At 28.0% G+C, this 24,206-nt stretch overlaps 1 long non-coding RNA gene across 1 annotated transcript; it reads left to right on the forward strand.

The window, feature by feature from the left end:
• Positions 1 to 21,732: 21,732 nt before the first annotated feature.
• On the forward strand, positions 21,733 to 22,818 carry LOC124928177. The gene is made up of 2 exons (XR_007098460.1): positions 21,733 to 22,079; positions 22,196 to 22,818. It is a non-coding gene; the product is annotated as an uncharacterized LOC124928177 (long non-coding RNA).
• The last annotated feature ends 1,388 nt before the right edge of the window (positions 22,819 to 24,206 follow it).

Raw genomic sequence — 24,206 nt, forward strand, 5'->3', positions numbered from 1 at the left:
ATAAGATATAATTTTGAAATATACATTAATTTTATATATTGAAAAAATAATAATAATAATAATAGTTTTTTTATTTAAACTTAATTCCACTTTAACTTTAAATGAAAATATTATTATTTTATATAAGCTCCATTATACTTTTAGATAAGATTAAGAAAAATTATAAATAACTATCATATATCTTACCGTCATTATCCTTTTCTTCCATTCAAAGAGCTTGAGTGGAAATTGAACCTTTTGATTTATTTATTTTCTAAGTAAAATAACATTGAAAATAGTATTTTATTACAATATCTTTAAAAAATGACAAGTTATAAAGGGTAACTAGTTAAAAAAAAATTATATGAAAGATTATATTAAATTAGCATGCAGTTAAGAAAAAAATTACGTTAAAAATGTGACTTTATAATTTAACTCAATATTTTTTTATCTAATTATTAAAAAAATATGACAAAACTTACATTTCTCCACTCATTTTATTTAAAATTGTTTTGACTTTATAATTTAACTCAATATTTTTTTATCTAATTATTAAAAAATATGACAAAACTTACATTTATCCACTCGTTTTATTTAAAAGTGTTTTGTTATTTTTTTAAACCTACCTAAAATCATATACATTGAAAACATTCATTAGGTGAAAATAAAAATAGTTTCGAGAAAATAAATCTTCAAACACTAAATTTTGGATCAAATTACCAATCAAATATAAAGTTCTACTAGGTCTAATATTTAGGGATGGCAATGGGGCGGTTCGGGGCGGAGAATGCATTTACTATCCTCGCCCCGTTTTTATTTCGGAGATTTCTTTAATACCCTCCCTGCCCTATTCAATTTTTTTGGTTTCGGGGAATCCCCGCAGGGCACTGTTGTTAAAATATTTAAAAATAAAATAATTATAAAATAATATTATATAAACGAATTTTTTAATATAATATATTGTGATATTTTGAAATTTTATATTATTATAAAAAATAAATTTACAACTCTTATAAAATATAATGAATAAATAAATATAGTGATAATTTAATATATTTAATTATGTTTTATAGTGTTTGGGGCATAATTGAGGTGAGATCGGGGCGGGACGGAGCGGGAGACACAAATATCATCCCCGTCCCATCCTCATTCGATTTCGGGGAAAAACCATCCCAAACGAGACAATTCAGTTCAGTTTTCGTGGGGCGGTTTCAAACTGTCATCCTTACTAATATTACTTATTATTAAATACTTATTTAAAAAAATAAGAATATTAAAAAAATCATCTAACTAATTAATTTAAGTTTTATATTTTTTATATTTATAATGATTTTGATTATTTAATAACCAAATTCGAGGGTGCAATCTTAAACATTCGATTACACATTTAGGCATAAACCCTTAGTTTTTTATCACCAATATTTGTGTTACTCAAGCCGACATTTCCTCCATAGACAAACCCTTAGGTTTTCTCACCAATGTTTGCGTTACTCAAGCCGATATTCCCTCCATGGACAAACCCATAGGTTTTCTCAAGCCAACATTCCCGTTTTTGCTTCATTTACCAATGTTCGCTCACTCACATATAATAATTACTTCTTTTAGAGGATTCGAAAAATAATCTTTAGTATGAAATATTAACACTTTAATCGTTAGACCACTTATGATTGTTGAAATAATTTTTTAATTATATATATATATATATATATATATATATATATATATATATTTTGTAAGTTATATTTTGAATAATTATATAATTATTTGAAAAAATAAAAACATTAAAATAATCACTAACCAATTTATTTAAGTTTTATATCTATAATGATTTTGATTATTTAATAACTAAATTTGAGGTGCATTTTTAAACTTTCGATTATATTTTTAGGCATAAACCTTTAAGTTCTTTTTATCACCAATGTTTATGTTATTCAAGCCGACATTCCCTCGAAGGATGAAGCTTAGTTTCTCACTATTGTTTGCGTTACTCAGGCCGACATTCCTTCCATGGACAAACCCTTAGGTTTTCTCAAGCCAACAGTCTCTCTTTTGTTTTATCTACCAATGTTTGCACACTAACATATTATAATTACTTTTTTTAGAGGGATTCGAACCCTGATCTTTAATATGAAATTTTAACACTTTAACCGCTAAACCGCTTATGATTGTTGAAATAATTTTGTATATGAATATATATTTTGTAAGTTAGATTTTGAATAATTATATAAATTATCTACTAGAGTCTACTATTACTTATTATTATATACTTATTTGAAAAAATAAGAATATTAAAAAAATCAACTAATCAAGTCATTTAAGTTTTTATATCTATAATGTTTTTGATTATTTAATAATCAAATTTGAGAGTATTCTTAAACATTCAATTATACATTTAGACATAAACCTTAGATTTTTTTATCACCAATGGTTGTGTTACTCAAGTCGGCATTGTCTCAATGGACGAACCCTTAGGTTTTCTCACCAATGCTTGTGTCACTCAAGCCTACATTTCCTTCATGGACAAACTCTTAGGTTTTCTCACAAATGTTTGCGTTACTCAATCCGACATTCCCTCCATGGACAAACCCTTAGGTTTTCTCAAACCTTTGTAAGTTCGAAACATACCTATAGCATTTTTATATCTATAATGATTTTGATTATTTAATAACCAAATTCGTGGGTGCATTCTTAAACATTCAATTACACCTTTAGACATAAACCCTTAAGTTTTTTTTATTACCAATGGTTGTGTTACTCAAGTCGACATTCCATCAATGGACGAACCCTTAGGTTTTCTCATTAATGTTTGTGTCACTCAAGACGACATTTCCTCCATGGACAAACTCTTAGGTTTTCTCACCAATGTTTGCGTTACTCAAGCCGACATTCCCTCCATAGACAAACCCTTATGTTTTCTCAAGCCGTTACAAGTTCGAAATATACTTATAGCATTTTTAATTTTATTTTTAACCATTTTAAATTTATGAGCGGGTCAACCGATAATCCGACTCAAGTATCCATTACTCTCATATATATATCCAAATTAACCATAGCTCTCGACCCGACAATCTGAACACTTTTCAAATTAACCATCATTATATATATATATATATATATATATATATAATAAACTTTTTAAGTGAAAAATATATAAAATATGTAATTTTTTATTTAAGCTACAATTTTTTTTTAATAATAATCAACTTTTAACCAATATAATTAATTTTTTATTTTTCACTCAATACAAAATTTGTTAATAGCTAATAATTTTAATGAAGTCTAACAAGGGAAGATCAATTGATTTTTTTCTCTATATTTTAACATTATTCTCTAAATTATTATTTAGATATTATTCTTAATATTCTTTTTTTTTAATACATAAAAATGTAGGTTTGCCTTAACTTTTTAGTATTAATTATAAATAAAAAAAATAGTATAAGATGTTAATGACTTGATAACTACCTTTATACTTTCAAGATTACATTGAAAGGTTAATACATAAGAACATATTTTTTTGGTTGAATTTTTATGAACAATTTTGTATTAATTTTTTTAATATATAATATTAATTGGTAATTAAATACTAAATTAATTAATAATAATAAATTATCATTTCTATTTCTTACAAATTTTAAATATTAAATTAATGTTTTAGTATTAAATGTTTTCCTAAAATAATATCTATATATATCTAATAACGCTTAATTTAAAATGTTGGAGGTGTATCACACGCTCTCTCCCCAATCATTAACAAATAAAATAAGGTAATTTCTCTTTCCTAATAATTATTTATCTTAATTATTTTCTCTCTCCAAATAATTATATATATATAAATTTCTTTCCTAATATATATATTTCTCTTCCTTAATTTAATTATTAAGTATTTTTTACTCTTTCTTACCATATAAATTTTTATATTTTTTTCGCATTAATAATATAAAATATTTTTTATCAATAATTTTATATTAAAATATATAATATTACATAACATATTTATTTTTATATTTAATAATAACAAAATATATATATATATAATGATGTTTAAATCAACATGCACACCATTAATCTACGTATATATCTAATAACGCTTAATTTAAAATGTTGGAGGTGTATCACACGCTCTCTCCACAATCATTAACAAATAAAATAAGGTCATTTCTCTTTTCTAATAATTATTTATCTTAATTATTTTCTCTCTCCAAATAATTATATATATATATATAAATTTCTTTCCTAATATATATATTTCTCTCCCTTAATTTAATTATTAAGTATTTTTTACTCTTTCTTATCATATAAATATTTATATTTTTTTGCATTAATAATATAAAATATTTTTTATCAATAATTTTATTTTAAAATATATAATATTACATAACATATTTATTTTTATATTTAATAATAACAAAATATATATATATATATATAATAATGTTTAAATCAACATGCACACCATTAATCTACGTTATTAATATATAATTCACATCATCAAATATTTGCTCTCTCCTCTCTCCTCTCTCCTTCTCTTTATTTCATAATTTCTCTTTCCTAATAATTATTTATCTTAATTATTTTCTCTTTCCTAATATATATATATATATATATATATATATATATATATATATATATATATATATATATATATATATATATATATATATATATATATTTCTCTCCCTTAATTTAGTTATTATGTATTTTTTACTGTCTTTTACCATATAAATATTTATATTTTTTTAGACTAATAATATAAAATATTTTTTTTATCAATAATGTTATATTAAAATATATGATATTACATAACATATTTATTTTTATATTTAATAATAACAATCTATATATATAATAATGTTTAAAGTCAACAAGCACCACCTTAATCCATATATAATTCATATCATCAAATATTTTTTCTCTCCTCTTTTTTATTTCTTAATTAAATTTTGTTTTTTCCATTATTATATATATTATATATAATATACATTTCATTATCATATATTATCTAAAACATTATTTATATTATTATTAATTCAAGATATAAACAAAAAAAAAAATATTGGTTATAAATGAATCTAACTTCATAATTTTTATATTTATTTTATTTATATATAAATATAAACAATTTTTTTTTAATTTTTATAAATACACCTACATTCATAATTTTATATTTATTGGTTACCTTATATATATATATATATATATATATATATTATATATTAGTTTTAATCATTAATTTTATATAAATACATTTTATCTTTTATCATACATTTTTTCACTCATTATATATATATATAATATTTTTTTATGAGTATAAATAATTTTTATGTTAATATAAAAATTAACTAATTGATAATAAATATTAAATATAAAATATATATGCATACACAAAATAATAAAATTATTTCAACAATCATAAGTGGTCTAGCGGTTTAAGTGTACACATTTCATACGGAAGACCAGGGTTCGAATCCCAATACATGCAAAATTTTAAACAAATCATAGGCATCTGAAAGTGTGATGTTGGAATTAGTGGTTGATTTGACGAACATTTAAATGTCTGAGTTCACGAGATGGAGGTTGGGTGGTTGGTATGACGAGCATTTGAAATTGTGAGGGGTCACGAGATGGAGGTCGGGTGGTGGGTGCTTTGTCGAGTGTGACGTCGGAATTAGTGGTTGGTTTGACGAACATTTGATAGTTTGAGGTCACGAGATGGAGGACGGGTGGTGGGTAGTTTGTCGAGTGTGAGGTTTGAATTAATGGTTGGTATGACGAGCATTTGAAATTGTGAGGTCACGAGATGGAAGTCGGGTGATGGGTGGTTTGTCGAGTATGACGTCGGAATTAGTGGTTGGTTTGACGAGAATTTGAAAGTGTGAGGTCACGAGATGAATGTCGGATGGTGGTTAATGGTTGGTTGGTTTGACGTTGGATAAGAGTTTGTGATCAATTTGAGGATTGGTTGTTGAATTGTTGAAGTGAGAGTAAAAGAGAGGCTGACTAAGATTGGTGAGTGGTTTATTGAGGTATAGAGGCATATGAAAAAGTGTGAGTCACAAAATGATGGTCAATTGGAGGGTTAGTGGTTGAGTTTGACGAGAATTTGAAAGTGTGAGGTCACAAGATGAAGGTCGGGTGATGGGTGGTTTGTCGAGTGTGAGGTTGAAATTAATGGTTGGTTTGACGAGTATTTGAAAGTGTGAGGTCACGAGATGAATGTTGGATAGTAGTTGGTTTGATGTTGGATAAGAAGTCTGTGATCAATTGGGGGATTGGTTGTTGATTTGTTAAAGTGGAAGTAAAAAAAGGTTGAATAAGATTGGTGAGTGGTTTGTCGAGAGATGGAGTCATATGAAAAGTGTGAGTCATAATTAAGGTCGACTAAGATTGATGAGTGATTTGCCGAAGGGATAAAAATTGCATATAAAAAAATATGAGTCACAAGATGAGGGTCAATTGAGCGGTTAAGTGAGTGCCGAAGGGATACAATATAAGTTAATATTAAGTTTAAAATAAAACTTAATTTATCTAAAATATTTATAAATAAATAATATTTTATATATATTTTCATCGGATTCATGCTAGTTAATTATAATGATATATTGAATCATTAATATTTAAATTTAATTCACACCAAAACAGGCCTAATTTTAAACATTTTCTCTTGGAAAAATGTAATATTTTATCCTAATATTGGTTGTTACGTCTATTTTAAGATTCAGCATCAGATTTATTATTTTCACAATAACAAGTCTACGTTCAAATGTGTTCAAAATGTGATATTTATCCTAATTTATATATACATGTGATTTATTTAATATATATATATATAAATAAATAAACACAAATACAAATTTTTTAATAGGTGCAAAAAGCACATTAATGTAAACCCTAATTTTGTTTCTCACTCCAATACTTTTTTCAACGCTAAATTGATTGAATTTGTTATTTCGAATTTTTAATTTGAATAATATTTTTAATTTTTTTTATATTTTGTTACATTTAAATTAAATCCTTAAAATAAATAAAATAGGTGAAAAAATACTTGTCATAGAAACCATTTAACAAAGTTACCATTAAAGATAAAATATTTATTCAAAACTTAAAAACTTAATCATTAAAAAAAATTATGTTATATTTAAATAATCATAAATAAATGTCATATAACTACTTTAACACGATGTGATATATCTTTTTTAAATAAATTGACTAAAAGACAATATTGTAATTGTTTATTTGAGTATGAGTTTGAGTTTTGACGATAAATTTGATTGGAATTTGTTTATTTTTAAATATTTCATTCAAATATTGATTTAAATTAAATTAATAATGTTTTAAAATTGAACTTAACTAGATATATTCATAAACTGTTTTTAATATTTTCTAGTTCAAAGTTAAACTAAATCAAAAAAGTATTATTTATCAAAAAAAAAAAAAAAAAAAAAAAACATGATATTAAAGGAGATGAGCTTGAGATTAGATAGTGTAGGTCCATGCCTGGTTTGTTTTGTAAGTGAATAATTAAACTTTCATGTGATATATATCCATAGTAATATAATTATGTTTTTTTATATAAATTTGAATGTATAACTCACAACAAACAAGTTAAATTATTTCAAATTAAATATTCTCAATTATTTTATAAATAATGTGAACAAATTATATAATTTTGCGAACGAATCCATAAATTATTGTCAGTATGAGTTTAGAAAAAAATAAATTGGATGAGCTCAAAGAAAATAATAATTTATGGAGGAGATGATTGAAAGAATGTGAATTTTATTTATTTTTTAATTAAAAAATAATGAATTAAATTAAAAAAATTAGAAAATTATAGAATAATATTACGTTTACACGGTAAATTAAACGTTTTTATTTTTTTTATGGGTGAACTAAAACCCATCTGAGTCGTAAATTCGCCTATTATAATACTAGAAGCAAAACGAAACGAGTCTTAAACTCTTGGGATATCAATAATTCATATTCAAAATTAGATCTTCAATGACAAAATGTAAGTTTGTACCAACCGTTCCCCTTTTGTATCATTGACCATTGAATATTTAAGTACCAATAAAAGATATATCTGTTAAAGCTTTTCATTTCTCAACTATATTGCAAACAAAATAAATTTAGAAATAAGATATATAAACATCATACATAGTTTTCTTTGGAAACATCCAAATGATTTTTTTTATATATTTTTTTAAATATTTTTTAAAAATATATTGTTCGAACACTAATTTAAATAAAATAATATTCTGAAATACACTTTATATATAATATAGACATATTAACAATAACAACATTTTTTTGTTCAAATTTAATTTCTATCCAATTACATGTGTTTACAAATAAATATTATTACAGTCAAAGATTTCCCTTTTAGGGTTATGATAGTCACTTAATTAGAGGGATGTTTATATTCTAATAGTTAAAAATAAGATTTTGTTTATATTAAAAAATATTTTAACAAAATAATTTAAAGATGTATGGCTCTAATAAGATTATTATTATAACACATCTCTCTCTATTCATGGTCACATATAAGTATTTATTTTTAATATATATTAATAAATTAAATGTAAAGTCAACTCTTTTAATTGAAAGAAAAAAACATTAAAATCCTAGTGGACTAGTAAGTACCGAGTAATTTCTAACCATCACCACTAACCAAAGAGCAAGGCAGCTGGGACTTCATTTATCACTCCCATCTAACTATTAGGTTTTTTAAAATATTATATTTATATATTTGGTCAAAAATCTTATTTGTAAATGAATTTATTTGAAATAATTAGAAAGTGGTTAATATTTCATACATATTAATTAAGTTGGAAATATATGTACATATCTTTTTTAAATGGTTCTTTATATATTTTTTATTTAAAATTGATCTTTATATATTTATTTTTGTTTAAATTTACGACATAAATATTTAAAATATTTTTAAAATGTTATAAACCGTTAATTTGGGTTGAAAATATACACAAATTTCACTTAAACGTAGTATATTAAGGGACTTCATGAGTTCCTTCATTGTTTCAACTGACTAATTTACTATATTTTCATACTCTTCGTTCTTTAATAATTTCAATCCTTAAATTAGTGTACATTCAATTGGACAGTTGTTTGTTGCATTCACTCTTTGTTGAGCATAATCTCTATTTTTTTTTTTCGTGCATCAGGAGCTTTGTGATTTATTTTTTCAGTCAAAAGATATTTGTTCTTTCATTGTAACAAACTTTCTAAATTCTTTCTTTCTTCCCTTGTTGTTAACAACAATTTGTTACTTACCTTTGTGATAATGTTCGGGGCCATTTTTTTTTATGTTTGAGTTTTCATTTATCTTTATCTTTCTTTTATGTTTGAGTTTTCATTTACATTTATCTTTCTTTTATGTTTGAGTTTTCATTTGATATTATTATCTAATTGTTAGAAAATAAGAAAAAGATAAGATGTCATAAAAAAGACAATTGAGAATATATATTATTGAGTTTTGTTATTTTGGACTTCTTTTTATGGAGAGGCAAGCTCATCAATCTTAATCAATGGAACCCTAATTTTTTAAAAAAAAGAACACCATTTTTTCCCGAACATAATCATGTTCGAGACCATTTCTTCCCGAACATGATCATGTTTGGGACCATTTCTTCTCGAATATGACCATGTCCGGGACCATTTCTTTCTGAACATAAGAATGTTCAGGACCATGTTCTCCCGAACATGGACATGTTCGTGACCATTTCTCCAGAATATGGACTATTTTCAATATAATGTATTAACCAACCAAACATTCTAAGTAATTTTCAATATAAACAAATGGTATTAATTTAAAATTTATTTCATATATAATGTAGCAATCAAACAATGTTACAATATTACAAATGGTATTAATTTACATTTTCTAACAATGTAACAACTCTCTTTAATTTTTCAAGTATTGGACATTGTTCACTTCTGACCTCATGATCGACGAACCATATTTTATCCTCATCGACTCAATTACTGCTTTGAACTTCAAAAATACATGTTTAAGCAAGTTAGTATATAGATGATTCTCAAACAATGTTAAAACTGTATAACTTATATTTTCATCGTTGTTAATATGAAGCGATCTTTTTTCTTCTCCTTTAAATGTGTCCATTTTCCAAATGAAGTAAATTCCATAATTTGTTTTATTATCACAATCTTGCCAAGGAAATTTCATAATATTGAATTCGAAGTCAGCAATTGAAGTGGCGATTCCTGAGTCAACGGTCTTCATAAATTCAACAAATGCATTTTTCTGTTTTACCCCAAGGAAAGAAAAAATATAAACATAAATATGAAATATAAACACTTTTAGATAGATAAATTCAGCTTATTACTAAGGCCTTAGATGTACCATATTTTTTCTCCCACCGTAAATCTTCAGGCAATGGTAGGTGACAAGTAATTGGATTTTTTTTTTTTATTGTTGATGTAGTACACATAATAATGACCATGTTATAAAATAGGGAATATAATCTGCAAAACAAGACCATTTTATTAAGATATCAGATTGTTAGGTAGTTAAAAAATTGAGAATGTTCTAAAATATTGGAGAGGTTACTTACAAGGTCAGCATTTTTAAGTCTTCAAATGATAAATGAAATAATTTTATTTCATCTTTAATTATATTACCAAAACATTAAACACCACAAGGATGTGTACTCTACAAATGAACATCATATTAAAAATATATATATATATATAATAATCGTATAAAAAAACTTACATATGTAAAATAAGAGAAACAAAATTTTCGGATCTTGTTGGGAGTTTTCTTCTTTGTGCCGTGATTGACCAATTGGCTCCAGGCATAAATTATTCCAGAGTCCAAATAAGTTTCACTTTTCAGTGAAAGCATGTGTCCTCTGTTCAGCGTGACTTAGTTACTCTGGAATAAACTTCACCGCAAAGACAAATGAAGAAAACACATCATAATAAGAGTTAATAAAACATTATAATGACTATGAAGAGTTCTAAAGATGTTACCTTACGTTAGAATATGCAAAAATTAAGTCTGCAACATGTTGATCAAATTCAGAAATTCTGGAAAAATCGAAAACATGGGATAAATTCTTCCTAACTAATGTCATGTAAGGAGAGCAAAGAGACGTCCCAAGTTTTTTAATTCTCTCAAATTATGTTCTACACAGGAGTGGGGCTACTATTGCAACTTCTATGGTTGAGGTTATACTTTTACAACCAGAAATGGTGGTGTTTCAACTCGAACTATTGACCGATTTTTAATCATTAACTTTCTCTTAGGCTATGTTCTAAGCAGGAGCGAGGCTTCTTTTGTAACCTTTGTGGGTTGAGATTTTGTCCGAATTTTCTTAATCGACTATTGTATTCTCTATAAGTCATCTTCGGGTGGTGATGATTCAAGTATAAGTTTCCTCTTACACTTCACCACTTCGAATTGACCACCACTTTGGGTGGTGTTTCAACTCGAACATCTACTGGTTGATGATCTGTGGCAACAGCTGCATCCTCCACCACTTGGGATAGTGTTTCAACTCGTACCTCTATGGGTTGAGGTTCTTCTACAAGGGTGCCTTTGTGAAATAATTGTGAATAACATCCCTCATAAATTGATTTATGTCCACAGTCTCGTACAAGACATGGATGGAGGATTCAAATGTGACAGATGAGTTGAGTTTTTGTTGTTGTGATGATGTTGTTATATCTGTCAACACTTGTGTTGCTTTTGCTAAATTTTGTGTAGATCTATCCATGTTATGTGCAAATCTAGCAATAGTATCTAACGCATTTTTAACGATGGAACATGTTAATACCTGATGCTCATCCTCTCCAATTTGAGCCTCATTCCATATTATCTGTCACATGATTTGCACCTGATCTGTTAGAAGATCTGTCATATGCTTTGCCAGTTGATCTTCCACCTCATCTTCTAGAACCTCATTTTCCACCCGATCTCGCACCTCATCTGCTACAGTCTCAGGCTCATCCTGGTGGGTGCTTGAAAGTGGAAGGCGTCCAACATCCCTTCCATATCTGAATCATCCTCGTTCCATTTCCATCTAAATCATAATTCTCAGCCTATTGTCATTCTAACATAACAATACCAGAAATTGTTGTTTATAAGGCAGTTGGAGTTCAAGGTCCGCAATCATATCCATGTGAACAACTAAAATAATAAACAATATGTTAGAATATTTAATTGACATTTAAATAAACTACTGAATTAAAGTACTAAAAAAAATTATTTACAATGAGAAATGTCTGCAGTCCAAATAATGATGACATTCATTCTTCTTTCACTGTTGGCAGATTTCAACTAAGCCTTTCACTGCGAATTGGCAACAATTGAAGTTTCGGATATTATTGACATTAAATAAAAATTTCAAAATTTTAAACATGCATGTACAAAATTTGGGTAAGAGAAGTGTACATAATTTAAAGATGCTTTGGAATGTATGTTTTAAGCATGTAAAAGTATACATGCACTGTTGATTATGTGAGGTATAGAGAAATATATTGACACATAGACTACAAAGTCCATCTTAAAATTATTGGCAGTTTCTATGCTGTTTATAATCATATTTGGCATTGTAGTTGCTCTAGGACCGAAACTATTTTGTTTCATTCCTCATTGTCTCCTTCAGTCCCTCAATTGTTCATCATATTTAGGGGACTCTATATCGTTTCCAATAGACTCAACAATTTTAATTCCCCCTTTAGGGATGCCCAGTACGCATTGAACAACATCTTCCTCAATTTTGACTTTCTCGTCATTTCGTAGTTTGATCGTACAATTAACGCAGTTGAATGACCTAACGAGGCGTCGAGAGATTTCGCCCGAACATTTTGAAAGGCCAAGTGTAAGAAGCCCTCCGAAGTCTATGGCTTGCACGACCTCTTTTTGTTCTTTTGTCAATTATTTTATTAGTTTGAAAAGGTTATTTGACGAGGTCCTAGTCAAAAAATATTGTGTTCAGATTTTCTTGGGAGGTAGGAGGTGAGAGATTTGTAGATGAGGGAACAAAGTGTGAGGTAGAAGTTGGAGATGATGGAACGGAGTGTGAGGTGGAAGTTGGAGATGAGGGAACAAAGAGTGCGATGGGAGCTAGAGCTGTAACAATATTGACCAGTAATGACAAATCTGCTATCGAGGGTCGACGACGATTCCTTTTATATACTTTATAAAAATTAAGCAGGATATTATCAATTAAAGCCAAATGATATTAGCAATGAAAACTATCATAAAATTTCAACGAAATAGTCCCGAACATGACAATGTTCGGAAAGAAATGGGGCCTTGAACATGATAATGTTCGGAAAGAAATGGTCCCGAACATGGTCATGTTCGGAAAGATTTTAAGTAGCCTATGAAACTATCAACCTATGAATAATAAACCTATGAATAACAATCATTTGAATAATCAACCTATGAATAACATGGTTGCAGCCTTATCCAAAAAAATAATCAACCTATGAATAACATGGTCACTTATAAACACCTCAATTACCAATAGACTCATCTGAAATCGCGAAATAAACGAAATTGTCCTCCTTACAAAACTCAAATATCTTATGATTCATTGTCTGAAAGTACCATTTATAAAAATGAGGTATCATCTTCTCCAAACATAATTCAGTTAAACATTCAATTTCTGAATTTCCATTACTTTAAGTATTTACTATATCATGACCTCAAATCTCCTAACTCAGATACAAAAGCTAGAAAAAGAAATCAAAACAGTTTCTAAATATTAAATCAAGTTCTTAAACATTAACATGTTTGAGAAAACCCTAACTACATGATGATCATGTTCGGGAACTGATTCTCATCTTAAGTGTTGGAATTGAATATAGTTGAAGGAAACTGATTCTCCAAAAAAGTAAAAGTAACGATTTAAGGTTTTAGTTGTTCGCTAACATTGTTGTTTGTCATTGATTTTAGAATTTACCATTTTCGAAGCTCGAAAGAAAGAAGAAATTACCGAAGTCCGAAGTCGCGAAAGAAACGAAGAACAAATCGCCCAAGTTTAAAGTCACGGAAGGAAGAAGGAAGAAAAAGTCGAAGTCACAGAAGAAAGAAACGAACTTTTCATACCTAGAAATCAAAATGGATTTGGAGAGAATGGAGATAGAAGGATTAAAAAATTAAAAACAAATTCTTATTTTTTTTTCACTTATCATAATAAAAATGGTAACATTCATTTAAGTTGAGGGACAAAACAAATATTTATCTTTTAAAACCCTAATTTGCGTTCTCTACTTGGCCATTGACAGTTTTGAGATTCCGTTGGTTTCGCCGTCGCCGTCGTGGAGAACCTCAGATTAGGGCTCAGGCAAGACTTCATAATCTCTCTCGCCGTCGCTGTCTCTGTTTCCGTCGCTGTCTCCGTTGCCGTCGCGAGAACATCCAAATTTGCGTCAGGAAAGACTTCACAATCTCTCTCACTGTGACACATTTGCAAACCAGAAGTTCGTGAGGAATGACTTCGTATATCTACAGAACAATCGTCTCTCACTCTCCTAGAAATTGTATGAGTCATTCCATTTTCTTCTCTCTCAGAAACTTCTCCTCCTCTTCCTCCGGCAACAACCGTGTTATCTCCGCCGAATACTTAAACACGCATCACAATTTCTCCACGGAGGTCGCGACGAAGTTCTCCACCATTTTCCGTTCAATAGATCCCGATAATTGCGACTCAATCATCTCAGTTTTGAAAAACAACGGATTCTCTCACACTGATGTAGAGCGAATCTTCAGCCGGAACCCTAGCATTGTATCCGCAAACCCTCACAAAACCGTCGCGCCCAAAATCAAGGTTTTCCTCGATTCCGGTTTCTCTCCCGCTGAAACTACAGATATTTTCGTTATTGATCCTTATGTTGTACATCGCAGCACCGATCATCTTTCTTCCACAATTTCCAAACTGAAGGAAATTCTTGGATCTGGTGCTAAAGTGTACAACTTCTTGAAAGCAGGACGGTTTCCCTCCACTTCATTGGAGAAGAATCTGATACCTAACATCAAATTATTACATAGTTTTGGATTAAAATCAGAGCAGATTGGTAGATACATGTCTCGAAATCCAAGCAGCTTCTTTCTCCGGACAGAAAGAATGATGGAGCTTGTTAACAAGGCAGGTGAATTAGGTATTAGTAGGACCTGCAATATGCTTATTCCCACAATTGGAACCCTAAGTTGTATCTCAAAGGGTAATTGGGAGAGAAAATTGAAGGTATTCAAGGGTTTGGGTCTTAGAGAAGATGATATTTCTCAAATGGCTAGGAGAATGCCTCAGGTATTTAGTGTTTCAGAGAGGAAGATCAAGGTAATGGCTAATTTTATAGTTAGTACCGGTGATACTGATATATCTGCCATTGCTCGATGCCCTTTGCTGTTAATGTATAGTCTGGAGAAGAGATTGAAACCGCGATTGCAGGTCATTGAAGCTTTGAAGAAGAAGCATTTGCTTCATGAGAAACCTAATCTGGTAACTGTTTTCAAGTTGACCAATGTTAACTTCATGAATAAATTTGTTCTTCCTTATTCTGATAATGGTATCTTTATTGAGTTATAGTTTTGTATTCTTGTCAAAGAATTTAAAGTTTATTTATACAATGCTGAAATGAAGGATCTTATTGAGACACTATGGAATCGGGATAAGAAATTCCTACGAGAATTGAATTTGAGATGTTTATTGTATTTTAGGCAAAATTCTTTGCACCTTAGCAAACCTAATGAGTTGAAAATGCTTGAATTGTTGATTACTAAAGGAGCGATTCAAAATCTACGATCATGTCTCTTCATTGACTGGTTAGTTGTCTACGATGGCGTCGTTTTCTTACTTTTTGATGTAAGGATGTTTTCGATTTTTTTGTTTTTGAGGAGTCAGATAGTTTTCTTTTATATTGTTATAATTTATATTTATTTGTTATCGAGTGATCAGGAATTTGATAGGATAATAATTGTATTATGTCCCGAACACTGGTAAATCTATAAAATTGTAATATATTTATGACTTGATTCCCCTATTACTAGTCACCAATTTCTTTGATTTTGAGGATGCTTTGTTTAATCAAATCAATACAAATTCTTAAGTGAGTCCAAGGTTTAAAAACTTTCTTATTTTTTTAATCTAGTTCGTTCTTTATTTCCTAACAAAGTAAGGTTCTGGAAACCATTTCAATTATTTGGCGAATTTTTGCTGGTCAGACTGAGTTTTGTTAGGAGAAACTGTCTTCGGGTCAGTCAGAGAGCTAACAACTGCACAAAAGTCGAAGCCCGTGTTGGAGCTCGAACCTTGGTGTAGGGCGAACAAAATTTGTGCGGTCTGGAACCTGGGGGTTTGCGGAGAGAAATCCTTTCTTTCTCGTCTACTCAGGGGGTGCGGACACACTTGCGCGCGTTTGGAGAACTTTTGGTGAAAGTCAGGAGATAGGAGTTACTAGGTCATCACCGTCGGTGAGCTGCCAACTAGGTTGTCAATTTCGCCCACACTGAGAAAAAATATTGAAATTTAGGTCCAGATCAGTGTAGTCGATTAACCATTCCCGAATTGGGAATTTTCAGTCCGTTAACAACTGTATTTTAAAACCTTGCAAATACATTTGTTTTAAATGATAACATTGAACCATTTTGTAAAATCTATTTATATTTATATATCCTTTTTTTCACAATACAAAGAAATCATGTTAGCTCCAATGATAAATGCAAAACCGTCGAGCTCAAAATCAAGGTATTCCTCGATTCCGGTTTCTCCCCCTCAGAAACAGTAGGTATTATCGCATTTGATCATTGGATTTTGACTCGTAGCACCGATCATCTCACATCTACAATTGTTAAATTGAAGGAGATTTTAGGTTCTGATTCTAAAGTTTACAATTTCCTGAAAGTTGGTAGGTTTCCTGCAGTTTCTTTGGAGAAGAATTTGATACCTAACATCAAATTATTACAGAGTTTCGGAGGGAATTTAGAGCAGATGAGGAATTCTATTTCAAAGTATCCAAGGAACTTCACTGTTCGAACAGAGAAGATGATGGAATTTGTTAAGAAGGCTGAAGATTTAGGTATCAGTAGGAGTGTTCATATCCTTCTTCCAACAATTAGAACCATTGGTTTTATGTCTAAAGATAGATGGGATAGCAAATTGAAACTCTTCAGGGATCTTGGTTTTAGAGATGATGAAATCCCTGAAATGCTTAAGAGGAATCCTCAGGTGGTTGCTGTTTCAGAAACAAAGATCAAAGAGATCACAAAGTTTTTACTGAGCACAGGAGAGGCTAACATTTCTACGATTGCTCGTTACTCTATTTTTTGTTAATGTTTAGTCTTGAAAAGAGATTAAAACCTCGGTTGCAGATGCTGAAAGCTTTGAAGAACATGAATTTGATTCATGAGAAATATGCTTTGATAACTGTTTGCTCCTTGACGAAAACCAATTTCATGAAAAAATTTGTGCTTCCTTATTCGGATAATGACAATCTATTGAGTTCTTATTTGGCTTCATCGAATTGATTGAAAAGTTCTTGGCTGAAATGAAACTGAATTTCTCTTTACATGGTGGCTTTTGGCTAGAATCATAAATGGAAGTGTCTTCAATTGGCAATCTACTGGTATGTTTTCTTATTCTTTGGATTTTGTGTTTGAGGATTATAGCCATTTCCAATTTTGAACTATCTAAATGTAATGGGTGAAGATTATTATCTAATTTACATCATTACAAAACAACACAAAATCATTTTCAATATGATAGAACAATAATATATGCCCATTTGGAAACACTTTCTAAACAAAAAAATATAACAAATTTATGAATATATATGTAAGTTATTGTATAATTTTGTCTAATCTAATTTAAAGAAATTTGGGAGCCCTCTTTACTAAGACCTAATATTAGTTGTCTTTCTTCTCCAACCAATTTTGGGCTTTTCAATCATATAATATTGAAGTCTTAAGTTGTTGATTTTCAAGTTTTGAATTTTTTTTCTTTTATAGGTTTTTCTACTTGAGTAATGTCAAATTTGTACCAGATATTCAAATATACACTCGAATTAGGGTGACGATGACTATATTCTCGGTAAAATTTTGAGTTTTGAGGCCTAACCCTTAAAAACAATAGTTTTGACTTAGATTTTGGTTTAAGTTTAAATAAATTGGGTTATGACTCTTAATTTTAGTTTAGTGGGATGTTAATAGGAAACATGTGAACTTTATTCTTTTATACCTTGTTTGATATGGCCCATATGGTTATTTTTAGAATTTTACTGTTTTATTTATTTACTTTTTATTTTATTTTATTTTAACATCACTATCATTTTAACTATCACATTTACAATTTTTAATAATAAAATAGTTTTATTTATTTTTATTAAATTTTAATTTTAATAAAAAAAAACGCCTTAAATAAAAGTGAGTGTAGGTTGTCATTCTTGTTACATAAAAAATATTAAACTAAAAAAATCCCGAATAACTGTGTTGTTTTTTTAAGACAAATTGGTGTAATATGTGTCTTACCAGTAAAAGATTTTTAATTTCTCTCTTATTAACCTTTCAACTCATTGAATGATGTCAATCATATTAAAAATAGTATTATCTCGTAAAAACATGTTTAATTTATAAATGATATTCAATTTTGTTTTATTTCTCTCCTTACTTTGTAATGTAAGGTATATTGTATCTATTTTGTTCCGTTCACTGTTATTTTTTTTAAATATATTATAACTAATTTTAAATTTTTTAGACTTGTTTTTATTGTATATAAAATAAAACAAATCAGACAATAGAATTGAACATGCAAGTTTATTTGGGCAACAATTATTGCTTTATTTTATAATATAAAATTTGTGTGTTTTAAAGTAAGGTTTTCTAGAATTTTGAATAATTTTTACAATTGTTTTCATTTTTATCTATGTATGATTTAGGTAGCTGACATAATACTTTAAACATTTAAGTATTTGAAGTCTTTATATATTATTATCCCTATTTGTTTTTAATCTGATGTGTATTCATTCGGTGTTGTGATAAAATGGTTGATCAAATAATTGATTCTAGTTTTAGGGGACAAATCTCAGATTGTTCTCTGAAGTTAGTTGTTCATTAAACTTGTAAATCTATGTTTGCATCCAAAGTCACAAAGCATCTAGAATCATTGGTTGATGGACTCAATTTCTTAAGGTGAGAAAGAGTTCTAGTGACTTTGGTTTCAATTTTTGGTACCCGACAACTTTCCAAGGAACCACCCTAGATTTGAGAAGAAATCGAGATTTGTTAGTTACAAATGATCCGATATCTAGATCCAAAGCCTTCCTCTTCCTCAACCCCTTTTCAAAACTCAATTGAGAAAAGAAAGAAAGTGGGATGGGATGAAGAGATGACCCCTCTTCAAAACTCAATTGATAATTGTACTTGGGAGACATAAACAAAATCAAGCTGTATTTTTAGATTTGTCAATCAATTTTTTCAAAATAGGTGAGAAAATTGGCTGAAGAAATTCTTCATTTCTTCAGCATTTGATTACCCAACTTGAAACAAAAACTCATATCTTCATATAAAAAGTTCATATAAAAAGGGAGCTTTTCGAACCCTAGTATATTTGTATTCATTTCATATTCATAATTTGTCTTGAAGAACTTTTCTAAACCCTAAAATAAATTGGTTTATTTGTTGTGTTAATCTAGTTCACTTCTTATTTTTAAGTTTTTATTTTGTCTATCTACCATAATTCAGAGCCTTTTGGAAATGTGATTTTAGGTTATTTGTTATACTTATAATATTAAAGATTTTATTTAATTATTTTGGTATTTAAAAAATAAAAATACAAAATATACAAAATATATATATTCTATAAAAGATTTTCTTGAAAATTTTGTTAATTATTTTTTTTATAATTAATTAGGTTAATTAAATTTGTTAATGGTTAATTAAATTTGTTGCTTTAAGATTAAATATGATTATTTTCTTTTAAAAAAGATTAATTTTTTTAATTTTTTTATTTATTTAACAAATAGGCTGGGCTTTTCAGTTCCCTATCATAGACTTCAGTTTTTATTTTCTCCAGAAAATCACACATATGCTGCCCACCCAACCATTATGGTTGTGTCATAAATAAGTGTTTTGTTTAGGGATTTCGGCTAGGTCCATTTAAAATCGAACGAGCAGATTCTTTGTTTTTTTTTCTGGATTTGATTTGTCTATTTCATTTAACAATTTTTTACTGTTTTAAAATCTTCCTGTTTATTTTTTTAATTTCTACATCATAACTTTGTGAATATGTAAAATAAAATAAAATAAATAAATTACGACCCTACAAATATAAATTATTGAGAAAAGCAAGAGCAATCTTTTGTGGGAGTTTGCACGCGAAGACATTCCACTATTGCTCCACTCACAAATTAATACAGGTTCAATAAGGGCTTGTTTGATCTAGTGTTATTTATAAAAAAAATCAAGAGAATAATTATGATCGCTTTTTTGAGGAAGTGGTTGTGGGTTTTGTTTGGGTTTTTTTCTAAGAAATTTTTATTTGATTAAAAGTATGAAAAAAATAGTTTTTATTTATTTTTGACTAAATTACTCTTTTATCTCCATTTTTATTTCTATTTCCAATTTTTTAAAAAAATATTTAGATGATTCATTAAATAAAGAAATAAAGAAAAATAATTTATTATTATATTAGTTTGATCTACAAAACTATTTTTATAAATTAAAAAAATTAAAGTATTTATATTTAATATTTTGCTTAATTATTTTATATATTAAGATATATATTATAAATAATAAATAAAAATGTATTTAAATATATATTTTATTATTAAAATAATTTTATATAAATATATAAAAATATTTGAAATAAATTAAATAGACAAGAGAGAATAAATAAAATGATTATAAAGAGATTAAATAGATGAGAGAATGAATAAAATGATTAGAAATGAATTAAAAAATTGAGTTTAAATGCAAAAGTGTGTTTGATTATAATTTTATGTGTGAGCTTATTACGCAAAGTTACTGTACTAACTTATTACGCAAACGTCCATTAAAAAAAAGTTACAGTCATAATATTACCGATATAAATTAAAGATGTGAATAATAGTAATTATAACACATAAATAAAACAGTATATATATGAAAATTCAATAAAAAAAAAAAATAATGAACAAATAATTAAAACTTTAAGAATCACAAACTATTCATTTTAATAAATTCTAAATAAGATCGTATGTATCATAATTTTTACTATCATTTTTATTTTTCTTTGTTTTTACAAATTATAATTATAACAATTAAATCACTTAATTCATTAATTTAAATATTTTGTTTTTATTCATCAACTAAAATATCTTTTTATTTATTAATTCTATATTTTAAGTGTTAAATCTAAAATAATATTTTAATAACTTATCTTACAAAAATTCAAATAATTTAATTTTTTATCTAACAATATTTTAAAATAATCTAAAAAACCCAAGATCAAACTAGCACTTTTTGTTGAATAATTTAATTGGTTTTATATTTACAAATATTATAATAAGTAAAAAAAAATGTAAAACATGGGATGCCCGACAAAAGTTTTGAAGAAATGGAACTTGAAAAAGACACCTGTGGGCTGTGGTCACGGGTGTACATGCCCCGGCCCACTCATTTGTCTTGTCAAATAAACCATTGCAAATACAAGGTCTTGTTTGAATATACTTCCGATGCCCACCCAAGCATCTATATAACTAACATCTAATAGACACTTTTTTATCATCACCACTACCTCGTTTTCTTGTTTTATTTCTCTCTTTTGTTTCTGTTTCTCGGCATCTCTCATCCATTAAGTAGGCTAGTTCGTCTTCTTTGTTTTGGGTTAAGTATCCGAAAACACGAAAACATCGATCTCATTCCTTCAATTATTTCTCATTTTATTTGATCACTTTTAAAGGTATTTTTTGAATTTATTGTTATGAAATAAATATGATTTTTTTTTTTATAATTTTTTTATGTTATTATAACTTTCGTGTGCGTATTTGCAGAATTAATTATGAATGAAGACGTATCAAATTTAATATCATTTGCTTTTTATTCCTACTCAACAGATGATATGAACTTCAAAATTAAGGTAATTTTTATCATAAAAAATTGTCTGATGTAAGGTATAAAGCCGACGCTTCAATTTCTCTAACCGTGGGAGATACATGATGAACTTCCTCTAACTCTCCTCCACTACTTTTGCAGCACCTTCACTTCAGGAGCAAATTACAAAGTTTGTCTAGTTGGATATTTTGCCTTTGTTATCTTGTAAAATTAATTCTTCAGTGTTCTAGGCCCGAGAATGATCCATTAAGAGCACTTCAGGGATTAGAAAACTTGGTAGTGCTTCATCTTCTAGAAGATTCTTATTCGGGAGAAGAATTAAACTGTGATATTGAAGGAAGCTATCCAAAATTTAAGAAGCCCCATGAACTGAGGTTTTTGAAGATAAGTCCTTTTCATCTGGCTCCACGAGATATTGTGCATCTTTTCGGGACAAATACATTTGTATTCATCACCTCGAAAAGCTTTTATGCAGAAAAGGGTCCAAAACTCTTCATTAGACAAAGAATTAAGATTGAAAATGTGATTGATAGTTTCGGTTGAGGAGGTTATGTCTCCGGGGTTACTTGTAATGAATATAAAAACATTGAAAACAAAGTTAGAGGTTAAAGTGTATGTACTTGACCTATCACTTTCATTTTCAAAGTGGTAAGACCGCTAATATATGTTTTATTTGTAAAAGAAATAGATACAATGATAATATGCTTAAAGAGAGTTCGGTACTCTTCAATCACATTTTTATTTAGAATATTTTTTATATTAAACTTCAATCTAATCTCAATCCATAGAAAAAACTAATATATATCTAATCTTTGGACATCATGGTTTGTTAAATACATGTATCATGGATTACTCAATAGATTTATTTTTGTATTTATCTTTGGATTAAACAAAATACATTTATATATTACTTAATATATATACATATAAATAATTATTTTATCAAATCTAAGTATACATAATAATGTAGAATAGTTGGTAATATATTAAACTTATTATTAATGTTGAAAATACTTTATGGATTCTGAATGAATCTGAGTAGAAAGTATTGATAAATTTATTTAATATTTTTGGATTAAATACATTATTTGAACATTAATTTAAATAAGATAATATTTTAAATTATTAATATTTTGTAATAAATTTAAATAAAAAATACAAACTTAAAACAAATTTTCTTATTTTCTATTAACAATTTTTTTTCATTTTTCAAAATTATCATGTTTGTATTAAAAATGTTGATAAAAAAATTGTATTTAGCTTGAACTAAAAATTAATGTCATTTAAACGTTATAATCTATATTTTTGACTTATGTCAAAAAATAAAATATTTTTATGTAAAATATATAATTGTTTACACGAAGGCAGAATAGTTCAAAGACATTTTGTCTACTAGTTAGCCAAGTAAACAATATTTTCATAAAAAATTAAATGATAAGCATGTACGAATGACTATGCTTCTTATTAGAAGATGTTCTAAGGTTAACTAAGAATGTACAAACATAAATTTCTAATTATTGTGATAGTAATTGAAAATTGGACAAGCTTAGAGTCAGTGACAAGTCTAGACATACACGTCATAGACATAATGTCATTAGACTATACTCTCTAATGGAGTTATCAAATTTGACTATGTAAGTCAAAGATAACATTGTGGATCCACTAATCAGATTATTGAATAGAGAGATAGTTTGAAGTCTTTTGAGACATTAGCCTACTATAAGTTGGTATGAAGGAAAACCCAACCTATGCAGACTGGAGATCCCAAGAACTAGGTTCAATGGGACAACCTAATTGTACTGACTTGGAAAGTTATTGTTGAGGATTAATCCTATAATGAAACAATATATATTTTGACGAGTATAAGCATATCGCTTTTAATGATTCTTTGTGAACAAAGAGATCACCTATGTGAGGGAGAAGTGTGACCGTTTTGAAGGAATTGTACGGCTCAATTCTAGACCCTCTCACAGAACCAGGCGCGTGTTCCATGGCCAAAACGGACACAACCATGAGAGTTTGACATGTATCAGGGAGAATTCTATGTGAAAGTGTGTAATCGTTTACACAAAAGGCAGAATAGTTCAAGGACATCGAGTCTACTAATTAGCTAGTAAAGTTATATGCTTTCACAAGGGAAGGTTCAAAGGGT

The sequence above is a fragment of the Impatiens glandulifera genome, chromosome 2 (genome assembly GCF_907164915.1).
Source record: "Impatiens glandulifera chromosome 2, dImpGla2.1, whole genome shotgun sequence".
NCBI classification, from domain to species: domain Eukaryota; kingdom Viridiplantae; phylum Streptophyta; class Magnoliopsida; order Ericales; family Balsaminaceae; genus Impatiens; species Impatiens glandulifera.